Here is a 27,176-nt window from a genome sequence, read left to right as displayed (position 1 = left end):
AGTAGCATGCCATTATATACCATATAGATAGAACAGACATAAATAACCTCAAGGGCACGCATAATAGTAAAACGTAGTAAAATAATTAAGAAATAATGAGTTTCAGTATTTTTTACCTTTGTTTTTAATGTAATCTATTTCACTGTAAGTTTGTATAATTAAATTTTTAATAATGACTGTGTTTAACAAATTGCTCGAAAAATTCCTAAAAATGTAATAATCAGCTCTTATGAGCCAGCTGGCTTCTTTACACTACTGAATATAACAGTCATCTGGATAGGAGTGGAGTGCGTGTGCGTGTGTGTGTGTGTGTGTGTGTGTAAGAGAGAGAGGGATTGAGAGAGAGAGAGATCCAACAGGATTTGAAAATGTTAGGAAAATGAAACCGTGCATGTTTCTGTTGACATTTCTGCACACATCTCACTCCCTATCTGAACTGTGGGTCAGTGGCTTTATCTGATGCATCAATATGTTCCCTGAACACCCAGCCCTATGCCTTGATTCTGGAAAAACTCGCCTTAGGTTGTGTCTCCCCAGAAGAAGAGCTCGAGAAGAAGATTTGAGTGAAAGCAGTTTATTTGGAAGGTGGTTCCAGGAATCACCAGGAAGGCAGTGGAGAAGGGAGACAGGGGAGGGAAGGCAGCCAACAAACAGTGCATCGTCAGCAGGTTTCTGTTCTGGGCAACTGAAGCCAAATCCCATTGAGAAACTCTGGGAGACAGCGTGGCATATGCCTCAGAGTTACCCAAACGGAGACGCGAGGAGGCTGGAGGACTTATTCACTAGCTCCTATCCATCATGGGTTGAAGGCTGCTCCTGGCCTTTCCAGCCCACCCCCGAGAGAAAGCCCAGAGGAAGAAGGTCGTTGGGTTTGCAATCAGAGGCTGTTGATATGCCTAGGAATGGCAGAGGGGTTGTGAGCAGGGCACCAAGAGTGTAGGTCCATAGCTCATAAATATTTCTTGAATGAATAAGCAAACGAATGAATGAATGTGGGGCACTTTCAGCTCCTTTAAACGCAAATTTAGGTTTAAAGGTTTTTTTTTTTCAAAAAAAAAAAAAAACCTTCCCGTTTTCCGTTTATGATTGTGACACAAAGTGTGCTTTTTTTTTGTTTTTAATTTTTTTTTAAAGGTTGGCACCTGATCTAACATCTGTTGCCAGTCTTTTTTTTTTCCTTCTTCTCCCCAAACTCCCCCAGTACATAGTTGTGTATTCTAGTTGCGAGTGCCTCTGGTTGTGCTGTGTGGGACACTGCCTCAGTGTGGCATGATGAGCAGTGCCATGTCCGTGCCCAGGATCTGAAACGGCGAAACCCCTGGCGGCTGACGTGGAGCCCGCGAGTTTAACCACTTGGCCACGGGGCCAACCCTTAGAGTTTAAAAGTTTTAAAACAGAATGCAGATCCTTCCACTCCACAGCACATTTATTGTATACTTTTGCAAAATCTAGAACAGAAAACCTATGCTATCCCAGACGATTTAAATTCTGCAGCAGTGTTACTTGAAAAAAGAAAAAAATCTCTGTAGATAGACTATAGTAACTGTCAAAAAGAAAACTTACTCAAAGAAAATACATGGTAAGCATGAACTCAAATTACCAGTTTTTATGGTTACTAGCGATCATAAGAGATAACCGGGGTAAGAATGTTTGGTTTGTTGGATGGGTGAGTTTGGAAGTGAGCTTGGAGATAGGAGCTTTTGCAAAAATGGCAGTTGACCCAGTGGCTGGTTATAAGTGAGTCCCCAAAGAAAACTGGGGAAAAAAGTAGATGAATGATGTTGTCTGGCACCTTCCTGTCTCTTAAGTGCTTTGCAAATGATCCTTACTATAACCATGAGAGGAAAAGCATTGTTATTGTTATCCTCAGTTTAGGTGAGGCAGCTGACGTCAGAGAAGTGCAGTAACTTGCTCAAGAAATAAGCCTCGCAGACTCCAAAAATGGCGTCTTTCCATGACACATCCCTCTGCTTCCCCCACAGAAACATCAGTGGGGAAATGAGCAGGTATAACAGACCCTACACGAGTTAATGAAAGCTTGGTCCTTTCTACTGTCCTTCCAGGCCTCCATGCATCTCCCACTCAGCCTACTCCTTGGATAACAGTGAGTGCTAGGTAAGCTGTCAAAAATGTTTTAATTGAACTGAAGGCACCATCCAGTTGTACTGTCCAATAATACCGTCCTAGGAATTCTGGACTCTTACCTACCTCACTGTCTCAGACAGGAGGTACCAGTCATGAGAACGCCCTGAGGTCAGCCTGGCATGGCTCGATGCCACACACTGGACATCTTGGGACAAAATCTGAAGGCCTTTGAGTTAGAAGGCACAATGGGGCTCAACTTTCTGTCCCTGAGCAGACAGCATCCTTAACTAGCCTAGCTAGTTGGACATCTTGGATCTTCTCTAAGATTACCAGCAGTGAAGAACTCAGGACTCCAGACTTTATCCTCCGTTCCTGGTTTACTTTGCTCATTCATTCATTCAATAAATATTTATGGAGGACTCCTGCATGCTAGGTTCGAAGAAGTCAACAGAAAACAAGACAAATAGGACCTTATGCTCAATGAGCTTATAGTCTAGCAGAGATGGGGGAAGGCAATTAATAATTCATTAGACTAACATTCAGCTTGTGGTTAGTGCTCCAAAGTAAATAGAGTGAAATAGTATACAGGAACTGTGAAAGACCTAACTGTCTTCTTTTTCCTCTCTTTCCAGTCCATCCTGCTCCCTTTTAGCAAACTTAACTTTTCAAAACCACTCCTTCCATCTTGCCTTGCCTCCCCACCATCTCAAGTCTCTGTTCTCTGCCTGACTTCTGTGGAACCCCGGAGCCTGGCGCCCCCTTACTTTGCCAAGCTCCACCTATTCCTGTCTGTGCCCACCCTGTGCCCCTGCCCAGAGCACACTCCTCCCCCATCTTGAGCCATCCCCACACACTCCACGTTTTAAGGGCTGCCTTTGGTCATCCATTCTGGAATCAGACACTCAGTGTGCCAGGTCCCCTCTTGGGGGGGGAGGTGCAAAGTTGGATGGAACTTGGTTTCTCTCTGCCCTTGAAGAGCCCACAGAACTGCTTCCTCCACAAAACCTCTCGATACATTTTTCCCCACCATTGGCTCCATTTAGAGGCCACCCCAGCACAACTGGGCCTCAGAGTTCACTGGTAGGTTCTGTGTACAGGAATTATGATTCTTCAACAATGATGAAAGCTTTAAAAGGCCTGAGTCGTACTTTTTTCCTTCTGAATTCCCTGTGATTTCCAGTTCTGCAAGGAGCTGCTTTTAGCTCTGGGAAGTCCTTTCTTATGTCTATCTTAAATTACTGCTACCTCACTGTGTACTTACTTCTTAAAGTCTTATTCTTCTTGGCTTTAGGGCAGAGCTAAGGCACCCCACTCAACGCTGGGTGTCTGTTAAGCACTCACGGAGTGCGTGTCAGTTGATTAGGAAGTGCCTGGCACTTAAAATCGTTATTCTATCCCCTCCTCTAGGTTCTTCCCTCCGACTGAAAAACTGCAGCTCCTTAAACCTTTCTTCAATGTCTTCTCCCCAACCACTTAATCATTGTGTGACTCTTCTCAAACTCTGTTAATCAGCTTTAAAAAAAAAAAAAAATCGGTGGGAGGTTTGAAGAAGGTCTTTAAACCAAAAGCAATAAAGAAAGTATAACAAAATCCAGAAAGGGCCTGCAGGGCGACTGAGTTCAGCTCTCTGCCTTTGGCCTGGCAGCCGCACGACCAGCTAGTAGATCAAGCAGACTGTCTTGGCTGGGCACAACTGTCCAGCCTCCCATCTGAATGTGTGTTGCAGAAAAATTAGATTTAGAGGGAGGAGAACTTAGCTTGTAGCCCCATCGACACTTCTTCAGACTACTGATGACCACTGGGTCAGAAAAATCCAGGCCTGGGCAGGATTTAGTTAGTTGGTATAATTTTGGGAACTTTTATTTCTTCCAGTGTCATTTTGTTGTGAGTCCACAGACCCTCACAGAGTTTAGGTGCCATCTGTATGTGTGGGAGTGTGTGTGTGTGAGAGAGAGAGGGAGATGCACGCAGACTAATTCACACTAAAGTTTTCCTGACTTACTATGCAATGACTCTAAAACATTTTCACCAAACTGCCTCTAATGGCAGGGGAGAGAGAGGGTGGACCCTGAAGACTGGGGCCTCTGGCCTCTAAAGCATCTGTATCAGGAAAGCATTAAAATTTATAGTAAAGATCCATGTGGGGGCTGGCCCGGTGGCGCAGCGGTTAAATTTGCACGTTCCGCTTCAGCAGCCCAGGGTTCGCCAGTTCGGATCCCGGGTGCAGATATGGCACCGCTTGGCAAGCCATGCTGTGGCAGGTGTCCCACGTATAAAGTAGAGAAAGATGGGCATGGATGTGAGCTCAGGGCCAGTCTTCCTCAGCAAAAAGAGGATTGGCAGCAGATGTTAGCTCAGGGCTGATCTTCCTCAAAGAAAAAAAAAGAATCAAGGGAGTGCTTTTCCTGTATGACCCACCTACAAACCTAGATTAAGCTTCTTGGAGGGAGCCCTCACCCTCCTTCTGCAGAGCACTAAACACACCAGGGCCTACAGAAGTGTTTTCTTTCTTTCAGGCACGCACAGAAATTAATGAGCTCCATCTTTGGCATGGATTAGAAAATTCCGCTGTGGCGTTGGCAGGGCTTACGCCGGCACCAGAACATTAAAGAAACCTCGCATTGAGGGCTACGAAGAACAAAGGTAAGGACTAACGGATCGGGCCTGTTTCCTTGTTCACAGTCAGGAAAAGGAGGGAAAGGAGAAAGGAAGAGGCGCCTGGCTGGGAGAGGTGTGTCCAGCCGAGGGAGGGACTTTCCTCGAGCTGTTCTCAGACCGTCAGTCTCTGCAGGCAGCACAATGCCCTCCCTGTTCCCCGTGCCCTCACGACGCTGTGGCAGACTTGGAGCCTTACCTGGCACAGCGTCAGTGGCAAGCATTCAGCACTGTGGCCACCGGGCACATCTTGGGCAGATTCCTTCAGCCACGGGGGTGGGTTCCCACTCTCAGCAGAGGTGGGAGCCAGCTGCGTTTGCCTCGCAGTCTCTTGTTTTTGGGGAACAGTCGGCAGACTGAACTGAATAAATACACCATGTCACCTAGCGATCCATAAGTATTTGTTCGTCATCCAGTCAACGACTTTTGAGCACCTACCGTGATCGAGATCCAGCAGTGAAGAGAACAGACATAGACCCTCTACATAAGCAGGTTTGGGATGGGAGGTGGACAATCAGCATTAAACAAATAAACAAAATAATTTCAGGTACTAATAAAACAGGATGATGAGATAGAAAATGATAATGAGGAGCAGGCTATTTTAGGATGCTTAGGTAAAGCCTCAAGTGACATTACAGCTGAAATGTGAATCACCTGAAGGAAGATGGGAACTCAAAAATCTAGGCAGAAGGAATAGCATGTGCAAAGGTCCTGAGGTGGGAACATGTTTGACAGTTTCAGGGAACTGAGTGAAAGCTGGTGAGGAAGTAGTGGTAATGAACAAAGTGTAAAGAAAGGCAGGGACCAGACTTATTATGAGCAACATCACATCTAATGCTGCAAAGTGTGTTACAGTTTGCAGAGGGCTTTGAACACGCACTATCTCAATTCTGTCATCCAACAACCCTATTAAATAGAGAACGAAACAAGCTCAGGAGGTCACTTCTTCAAGGTCACAAAACTAGGAAGTAGTGGGACAGGGACTCTGACCAAGACTCTGTTTACACAACTCCAGAGGGTGCTCTCCATGCAGGGGAGGGTAATTTGTATCATTCCTTGTATCATTCCTTGGAGTTTGTGCAGTGCACAGCCTGGGCCACTGTATGCAGTGACCCTGTGCCAGCTCAGGTCTATTTTCTCCAAATTTCTATGTTTCTTTTCTGTTCTAGGAGATGTTGGCAATACAAAGAATAAAGATATTATTCTGAATCTTGGTGAGCACATGATATAAAGAGAAACGATATATGAAAAGATGGTGGCTGATGTAAGAAAGTATTTGTTTCTGGCAAGGACATTACAGATAACTTAGTAGGGGATGTGAGATTTGAGCCTGGCTTGAAGATTTAGATTGGTGGATACGCAGGAAAAAAGTCCATAGGACTTCATCACACAAATGTGCACTAAAAACGTAGTGTGTCATAAACCACCATAAGCGCTTGCTTCCAGCAGCTTGTGATTTAAAAAAAAAAAGAATATTTATTATTCTATCACTATGCCTTAAAATTCACGCATTTTAAGTGTGCAGGTAGATGAGTTTTGACAGATGTGTGTGCTGAGCAACCACCACTGTGATAGAGCTCTGGAACATCTCCTTTACACGACAAAGTTCTCTGTGTCCCTTCACCCACTGCCCTGGCCCCTCCTCCAGGCAGTCCCTGGGCTTATCTCTGCAGCCATAGTCTCACTTTGTCTGTTCCAGAACGTTGTATAAATAGAACCAAGTGTGTACTCTTTTGTGTCCAGCCTCTGTCACTCAGTGTGTTTTGAGGTTTATTGTGTTGTCATGTATGTACCAGTAGCTTGTTTCTTTTCCTTGCTGGGTAATAGTCCGTTATAATAATAGACAAGAGTTTGTTTCTTCATTCTCCTGTTAACAGACATCTGGGCTGTTTCCGGCTTGGGAGTGTCACGAGTGAAGCAGCTGTGAACATTCTTGTCCGATTGTGGAGATGTTTTCATCTCTCTTGGGTAAATACCCAGGGGTGGAAGTGCTGGGTCATAGAACAGGTCTGGATGTTTGACTTATAGAAAACTACCAAGCGATTTTCCCCAGTGGTTGTGACATGTTACAGCACACAGGGTTTCAGTTATTCCACGTCCTCACCAGCACTTAGTGTGGCTGCTCTTTTTGGTTTTATCCTTGCTCCTGAGTGTGTGGCGGTTTTCATTTGCATTCCTCTGACCACTAGTGATGTTGAGCAGTTTTTCACAGGCAAGTGTTTTCATAGTTGTAATTCTTTGTATTCTCTGCTTTTCAAATTTACACCGAATGTGACCATTCTTTTGTTACTCCATAGCCTTCATGACCATTATATTAAGGGCTCCTAATATTCCAACAAGGGAATTCTCTACAATTTATTTAATCATTCCTCTATTAGACATTTAAATTATTTCCAGTTTCCCACATTTCTAAATAACACTGAGATTAACGTGAGAGTGTATATATTTCTCCCCATATTTTAGGTTATTCCCTTTAAATTAATCACAAAAATAAAAGGATTGACTCAGGGCATTTTTGTGGCCTTGGCAGTGTGAAACACGAGGTGGACGTTTAGCCCACTGGTCTTCAAAGGCACAGTGCAGGACCCTGTCACGCTCTGCGCAGAGGGCTCCCGCTCCCGCCCCTTCGGTGAAGGTGGTCCTTTTCTCTAGAGGCCTAGCTAATGGCTGCTTTGTAACTAATTATTTTTTGAGTCCTGGGTAAAGCTGAAAAGGTTAATACTGTTATTGACAAAATGCTCCAGCCCTGGAGGCTTCGTTCTCCCTCTAGCCAAGTTAAAATAAGGAGAAAGAAGAACTCTGGGGGGCCCTGTTCCCTGAGAAGGACCTGTGCAGGTGCGCAGCCAAGCAGCACTTGGGTCCATTCAGTGGCAGCCCCAGAATTTCTGTAGATGAAACGTCTGATTGAAGCCAGGCTGGAACGTGACTTGAGTGTTTTTGGGCTGTGCACATTTGGATTGTGTGTTTGTGTGGGGGGGCTCTGGGAGGACCAAGGAGGATGAGGAGGAGTATGTGGGAGGAGTTGGGGGGACTAAGGCCCCTTGCAGAGGCACCTGAGGAGAGGGGTTAACTCTGTGTGGGCTGAGGCTGTGCATGGCCATGGCATGGGGGTGGGCGCCTAGGAAAGCATATTAATCCTATCAGGCCAGGAGAGAACCTTATTAATCCCTCTCCAAGCATCCAATTGCCCCCAAACCTGCCAAGAGCCATATTTTATATGGTGCCGGGTCCACCTCCGAATTCCTATTTCAGGAGGAATTTGCATAACAAATCAGTCTCCTGCAGGCACCATATTCAGGCCTACCTGTATGGAAGGAAAGGCCTTCGGGCCAGGTTGCCAGGCCCCTTCTCCCCTTCCCCTTCTCCCCTTCAGCTGAGCTCCTGCACTTCCTCAAGTTGCCCTTGACGACACTCCAAAGGGCAACCAGCGGAACGGCCTCCATCTGTCCTGAGACCTGACACTCACCAGCAATTCCTTTCTTTTTTCTTTTTTTTTTAAAAGATTGGCACCTGAGCTAACAACTGTGGCCAATCTTTTTTTCTGCTTTCTCTCCCCAAATCCCCCCCCAACCCCGGTACATAGTTATATATCTTAGTTGGAGGTCCTTCCACTTGTGGCATATGGGACGGCGCCCCAAAGTGGCCTGATGAGCAGTGCCATGTCTGCGCCCAGGATCCGAACCAGCAAAACCCTGGGCTGCCACAGCGGAGTGCGCAAACTTAACCACTCAGCCATGGGGCGGCCCCCCCCTTTTTTTTATTGTGGTAACATTGGTTTATAACATTATATAAATTTCAGGTTTACATCATTATATTTCGATTTCTGTGTGGATTACATCATGTTCACCACCCAGAGACTAATTAGAATCCATCACCACACACATGTACCCATCACCCCTTTGCCCTCCTCCCTCCCCCTTGCCCTCTGGTAACCACCAGTCCAGTCTCTTCACCAGAAATTCCTGACTGTGCTAAGCCACAGTACAGTCTTTCCCCCTCTAAATGTGAGCTTATCAAGGACAAAAACCTTTCCGTATTCATGATGTCTTAGTTTGGGTTCTCCCAGAAGCAGACCCTGAAATGAGAATTCAAGTGCAAGTCGTTTATTTAGGGGGTGATCCCGGGAAAATCTGACCAGGGGAGTGAGGACGTGAGCCAGGAGAGGGAGGGCAGAAAGATAGGGTGTGTTTTCAAGCCAGTTACCACTGTGGGCAACTGAGGCTCAGTCCTGTGACGGCCTCTGAGAGATGGTCCAGAGCACGCCTCCAAGTTACCACACCTGGGCGGAGGCAGCTGGGGTCTTTATCCCCCAACCACTAACAGTCTTGGTTGAGGATGTTCCTGAGGAGACTTCAATTCCGGGCCTTGCAGCTGCACTGCCTGTAGGCTGGGTGCGCTCCAGCAGCTGGAAAAAGCCCCCAAGCAAAGAAACACAGGTGCTGGCATCTGGAAGTCAGGCTACCTTTGTGCACTGAAGTAGTAAAGCCAAGAGTCTATGGGCCACGTGTGGACAACGTCTGCAGCACAGTGACAAGCAGATGCTCAGTAAAGCAGGCTGGTTGAACCCAGAGGCCTCAGCTAGCTTTGGCTCCAACGCTATAGCTCCTGTTTACTCTCCAGCAACCCCTGAACGCTGCCATTAGCCAGCAGCGCCATTTTAGGATCAAACCCAGGAGCCCAGTACCCCTTACACTTTTGAGCATTGCTTCTCAAGGTGTAGTCCCAGGACCAGCAGCAGCAGCAGCCCCTGGGAACTTGTGAAAAATGCAAATTGTTGGGTCTTACCCCAGACCTACTGAATCAGGCACTCTGGGGGTGAGGCCCAGCGATCAGCGTTTTAACAAGCCCTCCCGTGGGTTCGAAGGTATCCTGAAGTTTGAGCAGCTCTGTTTTAGACTCAAAAATTTAGAACAGTCTCCACGGCAAGGGCATTTGCCCTCTGGCTAGAGTGGTTCCCACTCCAGGCCTCAGGCACTGAAGGAAAAAGGAAATGGAAACTACAGACCTTTTAGACTTTGGCCCCTTTTGTGGGTTTTTCTTTTCTCTTCGGGCTTATTAAATACAGGTTGTACCTAATTACCTGCAATGGAAAGCGGTGCAGGCGTGTGCACCGTAGGAGATGACCTCACAGACACCGTGTCGGGTTTGACTGAAGAGGTCGAGGGAGGGCGGGGAGCTTTACGGGCCTGTTTGTTTTCCTGAGCTAATATTTAAGTTCTTTTGCTTGCCCTCTGCACACAGCTGGTGGGTAGTAGGAGAAAAGTCAGGGGTCTGCCCTGGACTCAAACCAATTGTAGAGAATGTGCAAAGGGACTAGTCGAGGGTAGCCCCTTCAGCCAGTTTGCGTGGGGAAACTGTAAAAGATGGACTTGATCTGCGTGCGCTGACCCAGGCCAGCAGGGGTGGGCACGCGTAGCATTGGGGTGGTTTCCTGAGCCGCCTCCCGGTTGGACAGTCTCTGGCAGGGCAGACACCCCTCCCTGCTTCTCCAGCAGCGCCGGCCAGGATCGGCACCCTTCAGGAGGGGCTTCCTGTCCCCTGACAGCAGACCTGGAGGGGGCCACCCCAGTGGTGTGACATCACAATGTAGCCCATTCAGGATCTTGGGACCCGCTTGCTCCTGGGCCCAGGATATAAGCTTAACCTCGCAGGGCTGGCCTCACCAACAGGGCCACGGCAGCAGAGACAAGCTCTGATCTACCAGGCACTCTGGGTGAGTACTCAGACTTCCTGAGAACCACGGAAAGAAATGCAGCCAATGGCAGGCTGGTCGCGCCCTGGGGTCTCGTGCTCACAGCAGCATTACCCAGTCTGGTAGCCAGGAGAGTGCCAGCACGTGCTGGAGCCCTTCCCGGGGAAGCCGACTCACCTGCTGCAAACGCCCCTTTTCCGACCTCTCCCTTGGGGCCCCTATCTCCAGGAAGTGTTGTTCTCGCACCTCCAGGCCCGGTTGCTACCTGCCCCAGCTCCCTGGGCAAAGGCCAACAGTGTGCTTGATGGAGGCTCCAGGGCAGGGAGGCCAGGCTCGCAGACGGCAAACCCGCCAGCACATCACTGCAAGTCCCAGCCAGGGTGGCGGGAGCCCTGGGCCCTGGGCCGCCCACACAGCAGTGTGAGCAGGCGTGCTTCGGGCGCTGTGAGGGATGCCCTGTGGCCCTGCCTCCCTGTGTGCTTTGCCTTCTCTCTTGGCTGTTTTTAAATCTGACTCCCCTGACCCTCCAGTGTGTCACATCTCCTCCTTCCCTTGAGGACAGTGAGAGAGATTTGAGACCATGACGGGAGGTGGGTACGTGAGTTAGGACTCTGGAAGAGCAGGCAAAGTCAAAGCAGGCGGTGGGGATGGGGCAGGGCCGGAAGCCGTCTCTCTGGGAGGACGCGGGCTCTTCCCAGCTGGGCCACCAGCAGCTGGCTGAGGGTGACCTGAGGCCCAGTGCCTTCTACAGCCAACAGTGGGGACCAGTGCGGGGGCACCAGGAGGCAGAGGCAGCCTCCCTCACTGTCACACGCTCCCACAGCCGGTCCGTCCGCCTGCTTCCTGCAGCCAGGTGGACCGCTCACCGTCTGCGAGAGCAAACAGGTGTGCGCGGCCGCAGCACACCTCACGCACCGAGATTTTGAGCAGACTCCCGGCTTTACTTGAGTGTGTAAGGCAGAAAGCGAGGCAGGTGTTCGGAGAAATGTTTTTCCTACGTCCAAGACGTAGTGGTCCACTGAGCCTGCTCCGTCTCAGGCCCCCCTGAAAGAAAAGAACAGTGTAGCGGCCAGAGCCACAGAGGCCTGTGGTCCTGCGCCAGCGCCAGCCCTCCTTTGGAGAGAAGGGTGGGGAAACAAACACTTATGAAGCACCTACTATGTGTCAGACCCACTGTGTGTGTGTTATTGCTCTTAATTCCTCCCAGCAGGAAGATGAGGTTGGTATTCTCATGCTTGTTTTATAGATACAGAAACTGAGAACCGTGTTCTGTGCCCAGTGCCACGTTTTAAGAGGGACATTAACCTAGAATTTATAGACACTCTGTGTGCAGACAAGCGTCCCCAACATCAGAGTGCTCTGATAATAGAGCGGGCTGCTTTGCGAGGTGGCAAGCCTGCGCTTTGGAAGCGCCCAGGCGAGCGGGTGCCTTCTGTCAGCAGGGCTGGGACCGCTGTGAGGGGTCGGGAGCCAGACCAGAAGATCTTTAAAGGCCATTCCGAATCCCAGTGAGCGGGGTCTGGGTCTCACTACCTTGTTAATCTCCTGTGTTTGAATCAAGTGGGTCAGGCCTTGCAGGGCGGCTGTGAACTTTGTTAGAGGGGAGAGCTGGAAGGGCCGTTGAGATGGGCTCTGCCGACCTGCTGGGCCCCGGGGAGCAAACAGGAGGCCAGGCTGGCTAAGGGGTGGCCCAAGGCCAGAGCCAACTCACAGGATGAATATTTGATAAAAGAAGGAAGGAAGGAATGACAGCTCCACGATGGGAACCAACCTGATGCTAATCAGGCATCCCTTAGCCCACCTCTCTTTCCTTCCTAAGACTTTCCTATCAAGATTATGATTCGACCCGCATTTACTGAGCACCCACTGTATGCCCAGTGTGTTCACAGAGATTGTTTCAGGTAATCCACCCTAACCCATCAGATGAATGTCATCGCCCCCATTTCTCAGATGAGGACAGTTGGGTAACTCCCCCAGAGGGCACGGAACTTGTGGAGATGTCACAAACACTAAATGACAACGAAGGTCTGGCTAACTCCGAGGAGAGCGTGCATCTCCACCTGCTGCCTCTCGGCTGGAGCGAGGCAGCCTTGTCCTCTGTGTCCTTCCTAAAGACAAGCTGCTGGGGACTTGCCCAGTCCTCAGGGGCTGTTTCAGCCCTCCTGGCCCCTGTCCTGGCTCCCATCGGGCCCCCGTGCCTCTCTCTGATGGGACAAGACAGAGCGACTGTTTCCACACCAGCAGATGTTCTGCGCCAAGGAAGAAAAGATGCTAATCGAAATCAGCTTCAGCTAATTGTAGCAATTTCCCTTCTGCGTGTTGCCCTGAAATAGTAGCCGTGCTCTGTTCGTTTTTCACATCAGGGAGCCCCAAATTGGCAGCGTAAATGAGGTTGCAACGAAGTCAGTTAAACAGGCCTCTTTGCTGGCGGTTGCCATGGATGAGGCCTTGAACGTTCTCTGGGTAAGACCTCGGCTCAACTGTTCATGGACTTGGCATCTTTCTTGCTCCCTGTGGATAATTTGGACCCACTGTTGGGCTGGAAGAGCCCCTCTTAATCCTGGGGAAAACCGGAACCTCAAGTGATTTAATGACTACCAAGCCCAGGAGCACACGGTCTGACCTTGGACCCTGGTTGACTTCTGATTTGTCCTCTAGCCAGGGCTGGCCAATAGAACTTTCTGCGTAGACAGAAGTGTTCTCATTGACACTGCCCCGTACGGTAGCGGTTGAGTGCTTGAAATGTGGCTAATGGGACTGAGGGACTGGATTTTCAGTTTTTACTTTATTTTATTGTAAGTTTAACTTTAGTGTAAAATGGCCTGTGTGGCTAGTGGCCCCTGAACTGGATAGTGTGGCCGCAGCCTGCCAACTTTTGTGCTGTCATCTCCTGACCTCGTCCCCCTCCCCCAGCTTTCCCGCTCCCTCAGCATCCACACCAGCCACCTGGGCCTCATGCAAGCCAGGCTGTTCCCTCCTCGGGGTGTTGGCGCTTGCTATTCCCTCTGCCAGCGTCCCCCTTCCTCTGGTCATCTCCCAGTCTGCCCCGTGTCACATCAGGGCCTCAGATCAAGTGTGTTTTGTCGGAGAGACCATCCGTGCATTGTCAGATATTGTCCCCACCGCACTCCAAGTTGCTTCGTATCTCTCTGAAATCATTGTGTATTTTAGTTCAGGCTGCCATAACAACGTGCCGTCAACTGGGTGGCAGGAATTTACTTCCCGCCGTTCTGGAGGCCGGAAGTCTGAGATCAGGGTGCCCGCGTGGGTGGGTTCTGGGGAGGGTCTGCTTTCACGTTGCAGGTGGCCGTTTTCTCCTTGCCCTTCACATGGTGGGGAGAGAGAGTGCTGGCTGGAGTCCCTTTTGTAAGGGCACTAATCCCACTCACGAGGGCTCCACCCTAATCACCTAACCATCTAATCACCTCCTAATGCCACCACACAGTGGGTCAGGGTTTCAACACAGGAATCTGGGGACGCAAGCATTCAGTCCGGTGCATTGTGTTTGTGTTTTCCTGTCTGTTGCTGTCTCCCTGGACAAGAGCTTCAGTTCCACAAGAGCAGGGGCATGGTCCATCCTCGTCACTGCTCTACCCTGGGGCTGGAACAGTGCCTGGAACAGCACGTGGCAGGTGGAAAGTGCTCAGCACAGTGTCTCGAGTGAGTGACCATCTTGCAGAGAGTCTGGTGGCCATTCCTCAGCTGCCTCCTCTAGTGAGGAGGAAAGACAGTCACTGCCTCAGTATTCTTGTGCTGTGTAACAAAATAACCCCAAAACTTAGTGTCTTAAAACAGCAAGGATTAGTTATTTCTCCTGATTCTATCGGTCAGAAATTTGGGCAGGGCTCAGCTCCATGTGACATCAGTGAGGGTCACTTATTCAGCCACATTTAGCGGGGGGCTGGGCTGGACGAAGCAGCCCAAGAAGGCCTCCCTGAGCCTTCTGGAACTCACAGGTCCTCCAGGTGGCGTCTCCGTGCGGTTAGCTTGAAGGTCTCAGGGTAGCTGGACTTTTTATGTGACAGCTGCCTTCCCAGAGAGGAAGGGGAGCTGCCGTGCCTCTGGGGGCTGGGCGTGCACTGCCAGCACCACGTCCACCACATGCTGCTGGTCCAAGCAAGTCACAGCTGAGCCCAGAGAAGAGGGGAGGGGAATTGTCCACCCCCGGTGGGCAGGGCAGCAGTGCATACAGGCAGGGAGGAACCCATGGCGGCCACCTCCACACACAGCCACAGTCACTACAAATAACCCTGCAGTGGCACTTCTTAAGCTGGAAAGTGCATCGGGACCACCTGGGGGCTTGTTAAAATGCAGGTCCTGATCCAGGAGGTGTGGGCTGTGGCCTGAGCTTCTGTATTCCTAACAAGCTCCCAGGAGATACCGAGACTGCGGTCCTTGACCAGCCTTGGAGTAGCAAGGCTGTATTCGGGCACATGCTGTGAGGGCCGGTCCTGTGTTTAGGTTTGGCCTCACAGTGTCCCAGATACCACCATGGTTCGTCACTCTGCCGGGTTAAGCATTGCCCGCTCTTGCCGGGGTCCATGTGATCAGTCCCTTCTCCCTGGCACCCAGGCTTGTGCCTACACCATGCCACGGGGAACTATCCTGCTCCGCCTCCCAAATGCTTCCCAAGTGTTGCTTCACCAAATCTACAGCCCCTTGCTCTTCTAATTTAACACTTGATGCTGGCTGTGCCCCTTGTAAAACTGGTGGGATGGGGCTCCTTCAGTTACAGGATAGAACCAAACTCAAAATAGTTTAAAGGAAAAGGATTGATGGAACATACCATGGCTTCAGGAATGGCTGGATCCAGACCATCAGTGATGTTGTCAAGTAGCTGTTTGTCACCATCTTCAGCTCTGCCTTCTCTTGGTATCTCTCTGGCAGGCTATCCCCAAATGGAAGAAGAGACGACCTCCTGCTGTGCAACCACAGCAGGATAGAGGCACCATTTCTTTCCTGATCTTTCCAGCAAAAGTGACAGAGTTCTTTCTGGTCGGCCACACTAGGGTCCATGCCCACAATGAACTAATCACTGTGGCCAAGAGGATGTGTTACCTCATTGGACAGGCCTAGGTGTGTGTACCCCCCTGGAGCCAGGTGGTGTGGCCAGCCTGACCCAAGTCACGTGGAATGAGAGCAGGAAAGGTGATTCCCCCCGGAAAACTAGAAAGGAAAGAGAGCTGTTGGAAAGCCAAGAAATTACCACGCTTGACCATGAGAACTGATGTTCTCTGATAGCTGGGGAAGCAAAGGGCAGGGGTCTTATCAACTCCAGGGAGCACACAACTAACCAGACCTCCTGACCTCCAGCACCAGAAGAGACTTGAAAATTAGCCAAGGCCTGTTCCACTGGCCCAAGGGATGTTAACTGACCTTACTTAAAAGGCTGTGTGGTCCAGAAAGGTTAAAAGAAGATGGGTTAGGCCAAGTCAGCAGTTCTATTGCTGTGCAGGACTTGTCAGGGCATTGAATAAGCTGGAGTACGCTGAATCGCCAGGGGCATGATTAGAGGGTATCATTCTGTTGGGCACACTTTGGGAAATTATTAACCTAACTCCACCCATTTTATAGATGAAGCAACTGAGGCTGAGAAAGAAAAAGTGACTTGGGCAAGGTCATGCAACAACTTAGTACCGAGCTTGTCCCTAGCTGCTGTCACAGTGACATATGTGAGGCTGCATGGAAGCCTCGCCTTGTGCCTCAGGGCGGCCCTGCCCCCAGCACTGGTCATTTTCCTGCCCTCTTTTCTCACAGACATGCCTGCCCAGGACTCTCAGGCCCTCACAGTACGGCCTCCATGAGGGCTGCGGCCCCCCAGAGTGCTGACCCGGCCTGGGACGTGCCCCCCGCTGCTGCAGACCTGAAGGGGACTGTTGACAGGGTAGGAAGCCAAGTGGCTCCTAACTCAGGAAAACACAGCCGCCCTACCAGCCGGGTGACGGCAGCAGGAGGCTGAAGGACTCCAAGCTCAGCCAAACGTGAAAGAGCGACAGCCAGGGGCAGTGAGAGTGCTGGCAGGAGGGCCGGGCCGCTCCCTCACCGCCTAGGCCGTGCGTCAGGCCTGAGGCCCGCTGACGTGAGGCGGTGGTTGCACCAACGTTGTTTTGAGCTCTTCTCTGGGCTGGCACTTCACGTGTGCTCCTTCCAAGTGGCTCAATGACCCACATTTGTGAAGAAGAGAAAGTGGCCCTCACACGAGGGGGTCAAGCTCTTCTCCTTGCCAAGTCGTCAGTCTTGCACGAGTATTGAACTCTCCTGACCTCAGCTGCGTCATCTGTTAAACGGGGCTGGAATGAGTTCCTGCCTTGGAGCTTTGTTGTCTGTGAAGTAGCAGCGGCCTAGCCCCTCCGTAGTAAGGACTCCTTCAGAGGTGGTGGCAACGGAGAGGTGACATCAGGTCCAGGTTACCAGCTAGGAAGGGACAAAACGAAGGTCCAGAACGGGTCCCCAGCTCCCCGGCTTGGCTCCTGCCTGCCCCTGCACTGCCGCTCAGAGAGGAGCCACATTCATGAGCAGACAGCTATGGCTCAGCGCCCAGAGAGGGTCAGAGGGCTTTTCTGAGTCTTCCTCTGTGTAAGATGAGGATGGCATATGTGTCTCTTTGGTCACTTTGAGATGACTCTGTCCAAAGGCCAGGCAGATGAGTAGATGTGGTGAGCAGGGTTGGGTGTGTGTACCTGAGCCCTCAGAGCAGAGCCAGTGCCAAGTGTGACTCAGGTGGGTATCTGCCATCAGCACTCGAGGCCACGTGGAGGGAAGACACTGGGCTCACACCCAGGTGTTTTCAGCCAGGTGTGCCTGCACTGGAAACCAAACCTTCACCAGCGGATGCTTTTGAGATGAAAATCCCCCATGGATTTCAGGGAAGGCACTGGGAGTCCTGTCTGGCCACCGAGTGGGAAGGTGGAAGTACAGGCAAGAATGGTGGTTTCCTGCTTGTGGACACACTTCCTGGGGAGGTCAAAACAGTCCCCAGGAAACCACGTCCAAGGCTGCAGATGGGAACCACTTACCTAGGATGAAGATTTCGTAAGCGTCGACGCTTGACAGCAGAGCTTCCTAATCTAGGGTCCTTGGTCCACAACCCCCTGACATTTGATGTCCAGTTTTATCTATATGTGCAAGTTGGGTATTTTTCTGGAAGGAAAATCTACAGCAGGAGAGGTAAACTGGTGGCATGGCTTTGTTTTGCTGGGTTCACATCACGTTACAGATATTTGAATTACTGCCCAACATTTAAAAATTGGGAACTTGCACATAAAATTCTAAATTTTTGACCTCTCTTGAAATAACAAGGTCTGGCCACCAGGGACGCACATTCCTAAGAGGGAGCTGCCTCCTTTAGGTGGATGTGAGACCCCCAGCATCCACAGTCCACACCATCTTGTGACCTCCCTGATGAATGCCATGTCAGTCCACGTTTATCATTGCCCTCGCACTGTTTGTCCTCACTGATTTATTTTTCTTCACTTGTCTGGATCCTCAGGGTTTTGCATTTATAACCCCTAGTCTGAACTTTTAATAGATGCTCAAGAGCATGTTTGATTTCCAAAAGGTGATTGAAACGAAGATCCCTTCCAGCCTAAACTCTTCCATGACAATCCAGTGTTGAGACTTGACCCTTAGTAGGAGTAGAACATGGCCCTGCCCAGGCCGGGAACCACCAAATCTCTCCCCACAAGGAATGCGGTTGTGCTTTGTGTCCAGGATTGTGTTTACAAATAGGCAGGGTTGTCTTTTGATGGCTACAAAACACCAAAAGATCTCCAGAAATTACCAAAACTCCGGGGTACAGTCTCTGCCCCAACCCCTGCCCCGAGTCCTATTTGCAATACAAGTAGTTCGTTATCTGCTCAGATGGTAATGCAGTAAATGAAATCAATGGCAATCTTTGGGAAATCCTTTCGTTGTGACCTTGAGAACCTAGCTTTTGAATGGAGACAAATCAGAAAGAGAAGAACAGAACTCTCTGGCTGAGACCTACTTTCTGAAGCCAGGGCCAACAAGGCTATGATTGTTTTGAGTCCTAAGTAAGTCTCTGGCGTTTGGGAAGACTGAGCAAGTCACTTAGAGTGGATTTCTGAACTGACATTCACAGACGCATAGACGCACACTAGCACAACATGAGGAACTGTAGGGCCTGAGAAGGTACTGGAACTGCTGTGCTGAGGACCAGCAACAAAGGCAGGTGCACACACTGTGAGAGCCAAGAGATAAGGGAAAGTTGACTCCTGGACTAGGCGCTCTGTCTGCCAGGAGACACACGGCAACATATGGGCCTTCCTCATCTTGGAATGGAATGAATGAGATGCTTAACACACCGCCCAATCACACAGCTCCACCTCTGCCACGAGCTGTCGCCTTGCTGTCCCACAGCCCAGTGCTGCAGCCCCAGTTTGCATTCGCACCCGAGGAGAAGAATTCACTTCAGAGCTGGAAGGAGACAAAATGCCCAGAAATCCAACAGAAGCCTCTCTCAGCGACTCAGTGTTTGAGCGCACACGAGTCTGGGGCACCCCTACGTGTGAGGCCCACAGTGCCCTGCGTCAGTCCCTGTATCTTGTCTGTAAGATGGGGCTAATCACAGACCGAACTCCTCACCCAGGTGGGCAGATTAAATGAGATATTACGTGAGAAGAGCTCCGCACAGTGCCTTAGGAATGAGGGTAGGCACTAATTGTTATCTTAGATTGGGTTTCCCAGGCACCAGCCCCGAGAGTCTAATTTAAGTGCGAGTAGTTAATTTGGGAGAGGGTCCAGGTAACACAGGTAATGGAGTGAGGGTGTGAGGTAGGGAAGGGAGGGCGGCCGCTCGCCGTGTTCCAGAGCAGGTTACTGCCACAGGCAGTGGAGGCTCAATCCCTCTGGGGACGTCTGGGAAGGAAAATGAAACTCGCCTCAGAATTGTCCCACTTGAGCGATGCAGAGACTGGATCTTATCCACCTACTAGAGCCCATCGGCTGGGGCGGCTCCCAGGGCTGTCTCGTCCCCAGCACTCCAGCCCTGCCTGCTCGCAGGGCAGAGAGGCACAGGTGCTTGCCCTGGGGACTGTGAGCCCTGAGGGATGTGGCAGGCAGGGGCGGCATCAGCTAAAGTTGCATCTCTTCTTCCTCTGACTCCTGATCCTGGAGAGGAAAGGAGGTGGGTTTTGGAGACACCCAGACCTGAGCTTCTATCTCATCACTACCTTCTAGTAGATGTGTGACCCTCTTTGCCCTCTGGGCCTCCGTTTCCCCATCTCTCAAGATAGGAACAATTCTCCCGTACTGCCAAATAAATTTTGAGGACTAAGTGTGGTGACGGCCACAGAGGTAGGCACGTAGTAGGTGCTCAACAAACGTGAGTCCCCACTGGTTCTGTTTCTCCCACTTGCCTGCAATTCTTATTCTGTTCTAGTCCCAGGGTGAGTCCCGCCTGGCACCAGACGTTCTTTCCAGATGAGCAGGAACACGCTGACATTCAAACTGGTGTTTGCCTCCGAGGCGATTTCTGAGTGACGTGTCGTCCTACCGCAATTATCTCCCTAGCTATGTATTATCGTGCTGTTTCCCTTTTAGCTGAGAGCTTTGAGAGTCTGCAGCTTTCATCACATCCAGGGAGGAGGGCATAAGCAGCTGACCTAAAAGAGGCCAAGCCAGGAGAGAAATCCCAACAGGAAGACTTTCTGACCCCTGCAGCTCACCCGGCAGCCCAGGGTCCAGAGTGTGGGCAGATCCAGAGGCTCTGCCAGCTCAGCTGGTGTGGGAGAGGGCTGCCAGGAAAAATGCAGGATGCCCAGTGAAATCGGAATTTCAGATAAACAACAAATAACTTCTTTAGTGTAAAAACGTCTTGTGAAATACTTGGATCATGCTTATACTAATAAGTTATTTATTGTTTCTCTGAAATTCAAATTTAACTAGGCATCTCCTATTTTTATTTCCTACATCTGGCCACACTAATCTGGAGGAACAAACCCTCACGGGAGGTTTGGGTTAGAGACCAGCCCAGCAACCACCCAGTCGGCCCTGCAGGCAAAGAGGAGCGGAGAAAGGCCACCTGCACCCAGATTGCATCTCCGGGGGCTTTACTCCAGGGCCGGTAAACCCCTCCTCAGAGTCATCGTTGCCTTAATACATTGCTAACTGTACAGTGGAGTCAGTCACAGATCCACTCGCACTACACTTAGATGTGCAAAGAAAATGCGCTTCTTTATTCGCGGGCAGCACCACCCTATGGGGTACATACAGGGAGCCGTGGACTAGTCGGCAGGGTGCTGTGTCCTAGGTGGGTTCCAGGGAGCAGACCTGAGACCAGGATTCAGGTGCACGTGGCCCAGTGAGCAGGAGGGGGTGGGGAAACAGGAGGGCCCGGGAAGGAGCTGAGCAAGGCTGGTGCCAGCTGGAGTCCGCTTCCCCTGATCTCACGGGAGCTCTGGAGCAGGTGCCAGAGAGGTGGTCCCATCTAGAGACAGGGGGACTGGGTTTTTGTATTTCAGTGCCAGGGTCCCTGGCTGCCATCAGACAGGATCTGGACCTCCTAACCTTCTAGGTGTCTCCAGGTGGGATGGCTTCCCTTGCCAAGGCAATACTCCAGGGAAAGTCACCCCAGGGAGCTTTGGTGGCAGCATGCAGCAGATGGGGGTTGGGGCACCAGCTGGTCCAGGGGACCTGGGTGTGGTGCCAACAGCACCTAGTACGCTCTCTCTCTTCAGTTTCAAACTGTGTCCTTTCAGTGTGAGTAGTCAGCAATCCAGGCGGCTTTAAAGAGTCTCTGTGGGGAGTGTGTCTCCGTAGTGTCCACTCTCCCCTCCCACCCCGGGAGTGAGGTGGCTTTGGGGTAGGAGCACCACCTGTGAGGCTATGGCGGTGGGGAGACAGGGCTTTGAATACTCGTGGAATCTGCAGGATGAAGGCCTGATCCAGTGTGGCTGCTCTGGTCCACAGCAGTGACCGGACCCCTCTGGCCTCTTAGGGATATCTTGGCACCCGCTTCTGGGGGCTATGGCTTGGTCCTTTGCCCTGGTTGTAAGCTCCCACTTTGGGGACCTCTTTGTTCTGACTCGGGGCTTCGGCTCACCCATCAGCCCTCAAAGAGCCTTCTGCCCTGTGCTCAGGCATGGCTGTCTGGCCACCATTCATGGTTGCTGTACCGCTGCCCAATACGCTCTGGAAGTGGCTTGTTCTCATCGTCTCCTAGTGAGCCCAGGGAAGCAGGCCGCTAGATCTCATGCACCATTCCCACAGCCTGGCCAATGTTCCGGACTTTACCCTCTGGATCTAACGTGTCTGCCCACTTTGGGACTTTTGTCCTAGAGAGGGAAGGTTGAGCCCCTGCCCCTGTCACCTACTTCCCAAACATCTTCCTTCTTGTGGATGATGGGGTGAACTTTCTCCTTCTTTCTAGAATCCATAGGGCAGGAGAGGTAGGCTCTCCCTTTCTCTTTCTTTCTTCTGGGGAAACTCCTTCTCCTTCCCCAGATGACATTGCCTTCCCTTCTTTCTGGGGCATATGGCAGAGAGAGGAGGATTCAAAAAACTCTACCCATAAGGAGGTGTAAACCAAGAGGTTTAAAAATATGTATTACACTACACCCATTTCATAGCAGAATTATCCTCAATAGTCAAAAGGTAGAAGCAACCCAAATGTCCATCGATGGATGAATGATGGTAAAATTTGACATACAATGGAATGTTATTCAGCCTAATAAAGAAAATTCTGACACATGACACAACAAGGATGAAACTTGAGGACATTATGCTAAGAGAAATAAGCCTGTCACAAAAAGACAAATACTACTGTATGATTCTACTTACATGAAGTACCTGGAATAGTCAAATTCGTGGAGCCAGAAAGTAGAATGGTGGTTGCCAGGGGCTGAGGGGAGGGAGAAATGGGGAATCGTTGTTTAATGGGGATGAAAAGTTCTGGAGATGGGTTGCACAACAATGTGAATATACTTAACGCTACTGAACTATACACTTAAAAATGATTAATGGTCAATTTTAACACAAAAATTTATGTTTTGTGTATTTTACCACAATTAAAATTAAAAAGTGAAAAAGTGTGTGTGTATATATATCCATTTATCTATATATATATATATCTGTTCCAAATACAGATGTCTTTTCCATGGAGGGCACCTAATACACTCATCCATTCCTTAGATGACTTATTTTATTAGATTGGCCCCTGATCCTTAGCAGAGAACAGGACCCCGAAGGAGAGGAATATTTTCTTGAAGGAAAGATGCAACCAGAAAGAGCCCCAGCTAGAACCACTATCCAGACAAAGGGTGTCCAGCATAGAAGGGGTTTTAGAGAAAGGGGACAATTAGATTCAGGGGAAGGGGCTTGGGAGACTTAGGGTCTTGGGACAAGAAAGGTGGAGTTTAGACAAGCTGGGGAGACAAGCGGCTTCTGGGGTCCTTGCAAGTTGTCTTGGCTGCAGGCTCACTGATCTTAGTGCAGGTCTACAAAACTTTACTCAAAACTGCCGGGGCCAGGAATTTTGGGCCATTCCCATGTTTTTTAATTTTAGAAAGGCGATATGGTGCCTCTGCTGTATATTACAGCCCACTCCCAGTGGAGTCTGCCCAGCACCCTGTAAGTAAACCCGTTCATGTTCCTGTGGCAGAGTGTCTAACTATTCACGCTAAGTGGGATAACAAAGGCTATAAATAGCCTCCTGTCAGTTCAGGCCAGGTTTTTCTTCCAAATATTTTTCAAAAAAAGGTCTCCTGGTTTTCAGAGCTTTTTGGATTTGAAAATGACAAAATTGGGATTGTGGGCCTGTATGAATTTTGTACCATCTAAAGGCTATAAATTAACAAAGATGCAAAAAGTTGGAAGGGACCAGAACGATGAGTTCCAGCTGATCCAACGTTCTGATTTTGTAAATAGGAAACAGAGGAGACTTGCCCAAGGTCACCCCGCTGGTCATCGGCAGACCTGAGACCAGACTCAGCTCTCCTACCCCCAACCCAGCACACCTGGAGGGGTCTAGCAGCCCTGGGTTGCCCTTTGAGTGGGGTCTGGAATCCACGATGTCAGTCCTTGCTCTCCTTTCTAGTCCCCTGAAGAAGTGAGCTCTTGCCTCTGGGAATGTGCCCCCTTCTCACTGACTGCACCCTACTTGCTGGACCTCATCATGGGCCAGTTAAGCTTTTTCTGGGAGAAGCCCCTGCGGAAGGCCTTGTCCTGTGGGTTCACAGACTTAACTCAAGGTTTTGCATACAGGCGGTGCTCAGTAAAGGTCAGAGAATCATTGAATTTATTTGGACGTTTAACACTTGTAGACCCATCTAGAGAAAGATCCATAATTAAAGTATGTGTAAAACAGCCCCCAAGATCTTGTTTGCCGTTGTAGAACTGGAGCTGAAGGCAAGGAAGGCAAATATTACCTTTATTTTTGAATGATAAGCATTAATGGTCATTGGAAAATGAGTTTGTCCATCCCTGATGCTTATGTCATGGGAGTGATCCTGCTCCAGAACTCTGGGTGGAATGAAGATGCTTCTGTGACCAGTATAGGACTTGGCACATAGTGGGTGCACCACAAACACCTGTTGAACGAGTGAGTGAATGAATGAATATTGGGGGTGTATTAGTTAGACTCCTTGTTCCAAATAGCACAATCCCAGCTTAACCTGAATGAAACGAAAGTAGGAAATATTGCCTGACATAATTGAAAAGTCCAGGGGTAGGTGCCTTCAGGCATGGCTGGATCCAGGCCTGCAAATGATTATTGGGGAATCTCTGTTTCCTTCTCTCAGATCTGCTTTTCTTCACGTTGCTTCCTTCTCAGGCGGGCTCTCAGGCACAGGTGATGACAAAGATGCTCACCAGCAGTTCTGCACTCATATCCTACCAGCCGAGCAATCCTTGCAGAGAAAGACAGCATTTTTTACCAGTAATTCCAACAGAAGTCCCAGATTTGGCCTGGGCTAGGTAATGTGCCCATTTCTGAACCAATCAATTTGCATTCTCCATATCTTTGAAGCTTTGAGCACATAATAAAGCAGCTTTTAATAAAGGGTGTGAGTACTTTGAGCACATGAATTTAAGTTTTAAAGTAAAGGTAGGAAGAGAAAATGACAACATTTGAGCAAAGGAAGCAAGTACGATAACTACAAAGGAAAGGAGATTTTAATCTGTGCTAGTTACTCTATATGATCCAAACTTAAAGCTTCCTAGTAGGCTGAGTAAAAAGGAAAATATGATATTTAAAAGTTCTTTTTATCATAAAGGTAGAATTATACTAATTTTTAAAGGCGTATTTTTTTCTTTGCGTTAAATTCCAAAAGATTTATCATGTGGGACGTTTTGTAGAAGAAAATGTGGGCAGCAGCCTCCTCAACAATGTTACCACGTATGCGGATTTCCCCCTTACCCCTTGTTACCACTCAGTAAAGGGTGAGGGCAAAACATGAAGTGTAAGTGTATGGCAACAGCATGGGTGCCCAAATATAAAGCAAACACGAAAATAAGATAGTCCCTCATTTTCTCAGCAGGAAGACCCCCCCCCAAAATAGTTTTTGGCCATTTGAATATATAAAATTTTAGAGATAGAGATATAGATAGATGTCTACTTCTACTATTTGATTTTATAATCTAATTATACACATTTAAAATCACATATTATATAAAATAATGTATTCAGAAAGAAATATTGCACTTGTCCCAATTACATTTCCAGAAAACAATAGCGTTCAAACTATATTCTTGTATCATCATGACACATCAGTGTCTTCATCATCAGAATCCCTTTTCGAGTCATCTCATATGGTTTTCAGAGAATAATGACTTCACTGCCAGCTAATCGTTGTTGAGAGATGTCACTTTTGGGGTTTGTATATAATGCTTTCACTGGAAATTGTATCCCAAGCCCCACATCCCCGTTTGTGTGGCGTTAGAGCAGACCCCACTGCCACCCCGTTTGTCTGATAGGGGCCTATCTGTGATGGCCTCCTCGTAAAGGCCTATCGTATAGATTTTTTAAACAATATTTAAATGATGTCATATGTTTGCAACTAGAAGGTCATTCCTTTGGGAATCATGATTAAATACCATTGACTCTTCTATTCCTCATCTAACCAGGTGGGTGACTTCTCTGAGCATAAACCAGACTTGACTGAAGTCATTTCCTCCCAATGTGTCCTCCCCAGACAGTGCTTTGTGGCTCGGAATACAGTAATTGAGAGGACACCCTGTGACATGAGCGTCTCTGGCAGGGCGGGACTGTGTTACGGGGTTTGCAGTAGTTTGGTCCTATGGCGGCCGAGTGCTTGTCTGACCATAAAACACAGCCGCACTGAAGCCCACCCAGGAGATGCCGCATGACATGGACGGGTCCCCCTTTGGAGGGCTCGCTGAGCTTTACTTGGTGTGTGATCTTGAGCAGGTCACTTAACTTCTTGGGCCTTGGTTTTCTTATGGATGAAATGAGGGGTTTAGGCTAGAACTGAAAGGAGTTTCGGGGTGCACAAGGGGGACCATGGGGATGGCTCTGTGCTTCCAGGGGCAGGGGGCTCTGGTGTCCTCACCTCATTCCCAAGTCAACAGAGTAATTCTGCTTTGATCTATTTTATATAAAGGGATTCCAGGTAAAATTTCCTTTGAAGTAAAGATCCCTTTAAAAAAAATTTTTTAAAAAAAAAGGACTAGGCCGTTATTGAGGTCTGCCTGCTCTGAAGTTCTCGCACTTCAAAGCCATCAGGGGTCATAGTTAAATCTTCCTACTGATGGCTAATGAGGATATGATGTGCCTGGTGACTGGGGGAGGGGGTGGACACAGCCTGTGAGTCAGTGAGCATATGTCATCTGGCGACACAGAGTTACGGAGCCCAACAAGAAGTCCCACCTAGCTGGAATCACGTCATCCTAGAAAACGTGCTCATAATTTTGTGAGAGACAAGCAAATGGCAAGGAAGCAGTGGTTCTCCAACTTTGAAGTATATTGGAATCATCTGAGGGGTTTTTAAAAATCCCAATCTTTTGGTCTGGGGCCTGGCCCCATGGCCGAGTAGTTAAAGTTCTGTGTGCTTCACTTTGGCAGCTCAGTTTTGCGGATTCAGATCCCGGGCATGGACCAACTCCACTCACTGCTCACACTGTGGCGGCAACCCACGGACAAAAACTTAGGGGAAGATGGGCACAGATGTTAGCTGAGGGCTAAGCTTCCTCAAAGACAAAAAGAGGAAGATTGGCAATGGATGCTGGCTCAGGGTGAACCTTCCTCAGCAAAAAAAAAAAAAAAAAAAGCATTCTAATGTCCAGGCTACACTCCATGCTAATTACTTCAAACTCTGGAGGAGGGACCTAAGCATCAGTAATTTGTAAATCTTCCAATGTGAGTTCAATGTGCCATCAAGTTTAAGAATAAACAGCATTGGTGCAGCCACTATGGAAAACAGTATGGTGGGTCTTCAAAAGATTAAACAGAATTACTGTATGAGCCAGCAACCCCACATTTGGATATGTATCCAAAACAATTGAAAGCAGGACCTTGAAGAGAGATTTGTGGACCCATGTTCATAGCAGCATTATTCACAGTAGCCAAAAGGTGGAAACAACCCAAGTGTGCATCGACAAATGAGTGAATAAACAGGATGTGGTATATACACACAATGGAATATTATTCAGCCTTAAAAAGGAAGAAAATTCTGACCCATGTTACAACACGGTTGAACCTTGAGGACATTATGTTGGGTGAAATAAGCCAGTCACAAAAGGACAAGTACTGTACGAATCCACTTATGTG

At 49.2% G+C, this 27,176-nt stretch overlaps 1 protein-coding gene across 1 annotated transcript in view; it reads left to right on the top strand.

The window, feature by feature from the left end:
- Nucleotides 1-4,601: 4,601 nt before the first annotated feature.
- The window catches only part of BANF2 (BANF family member 2), a 36,358-nt gene continuing 13,783 nt past the window's right edge, over nt 4,602-27,176 (top strand). The window contains exon 1 of the mRNA XM_070485531.1: nt 4,602-4,728. The gene's annotated coding sequence lies outside the window, so the exon portion shown is untranslated. The remainder of the gene's footprint in view (nt 4,729-27,176) is intronic.

The sequence above is a fragment of the Equus asinus genome, chromosome 15, assembly GCF_041296235.1.
Source record: "Equus asinus isolate D_3611 breed Donkey chromosome 15, EquAss-T2T_v2, whole genome shotgun sequence".
Lineage (NCBI taxonomy): Eukaryota > Metazoa > Chordata > Mammalia > Perissodactyla > Equidae > Equus > Equus asinus.
The sequence above is the reverse complement of the archived record's forward strand: the minus strand, read 5'-3'. Positions and strand labels throughout refer to the sequence as shown.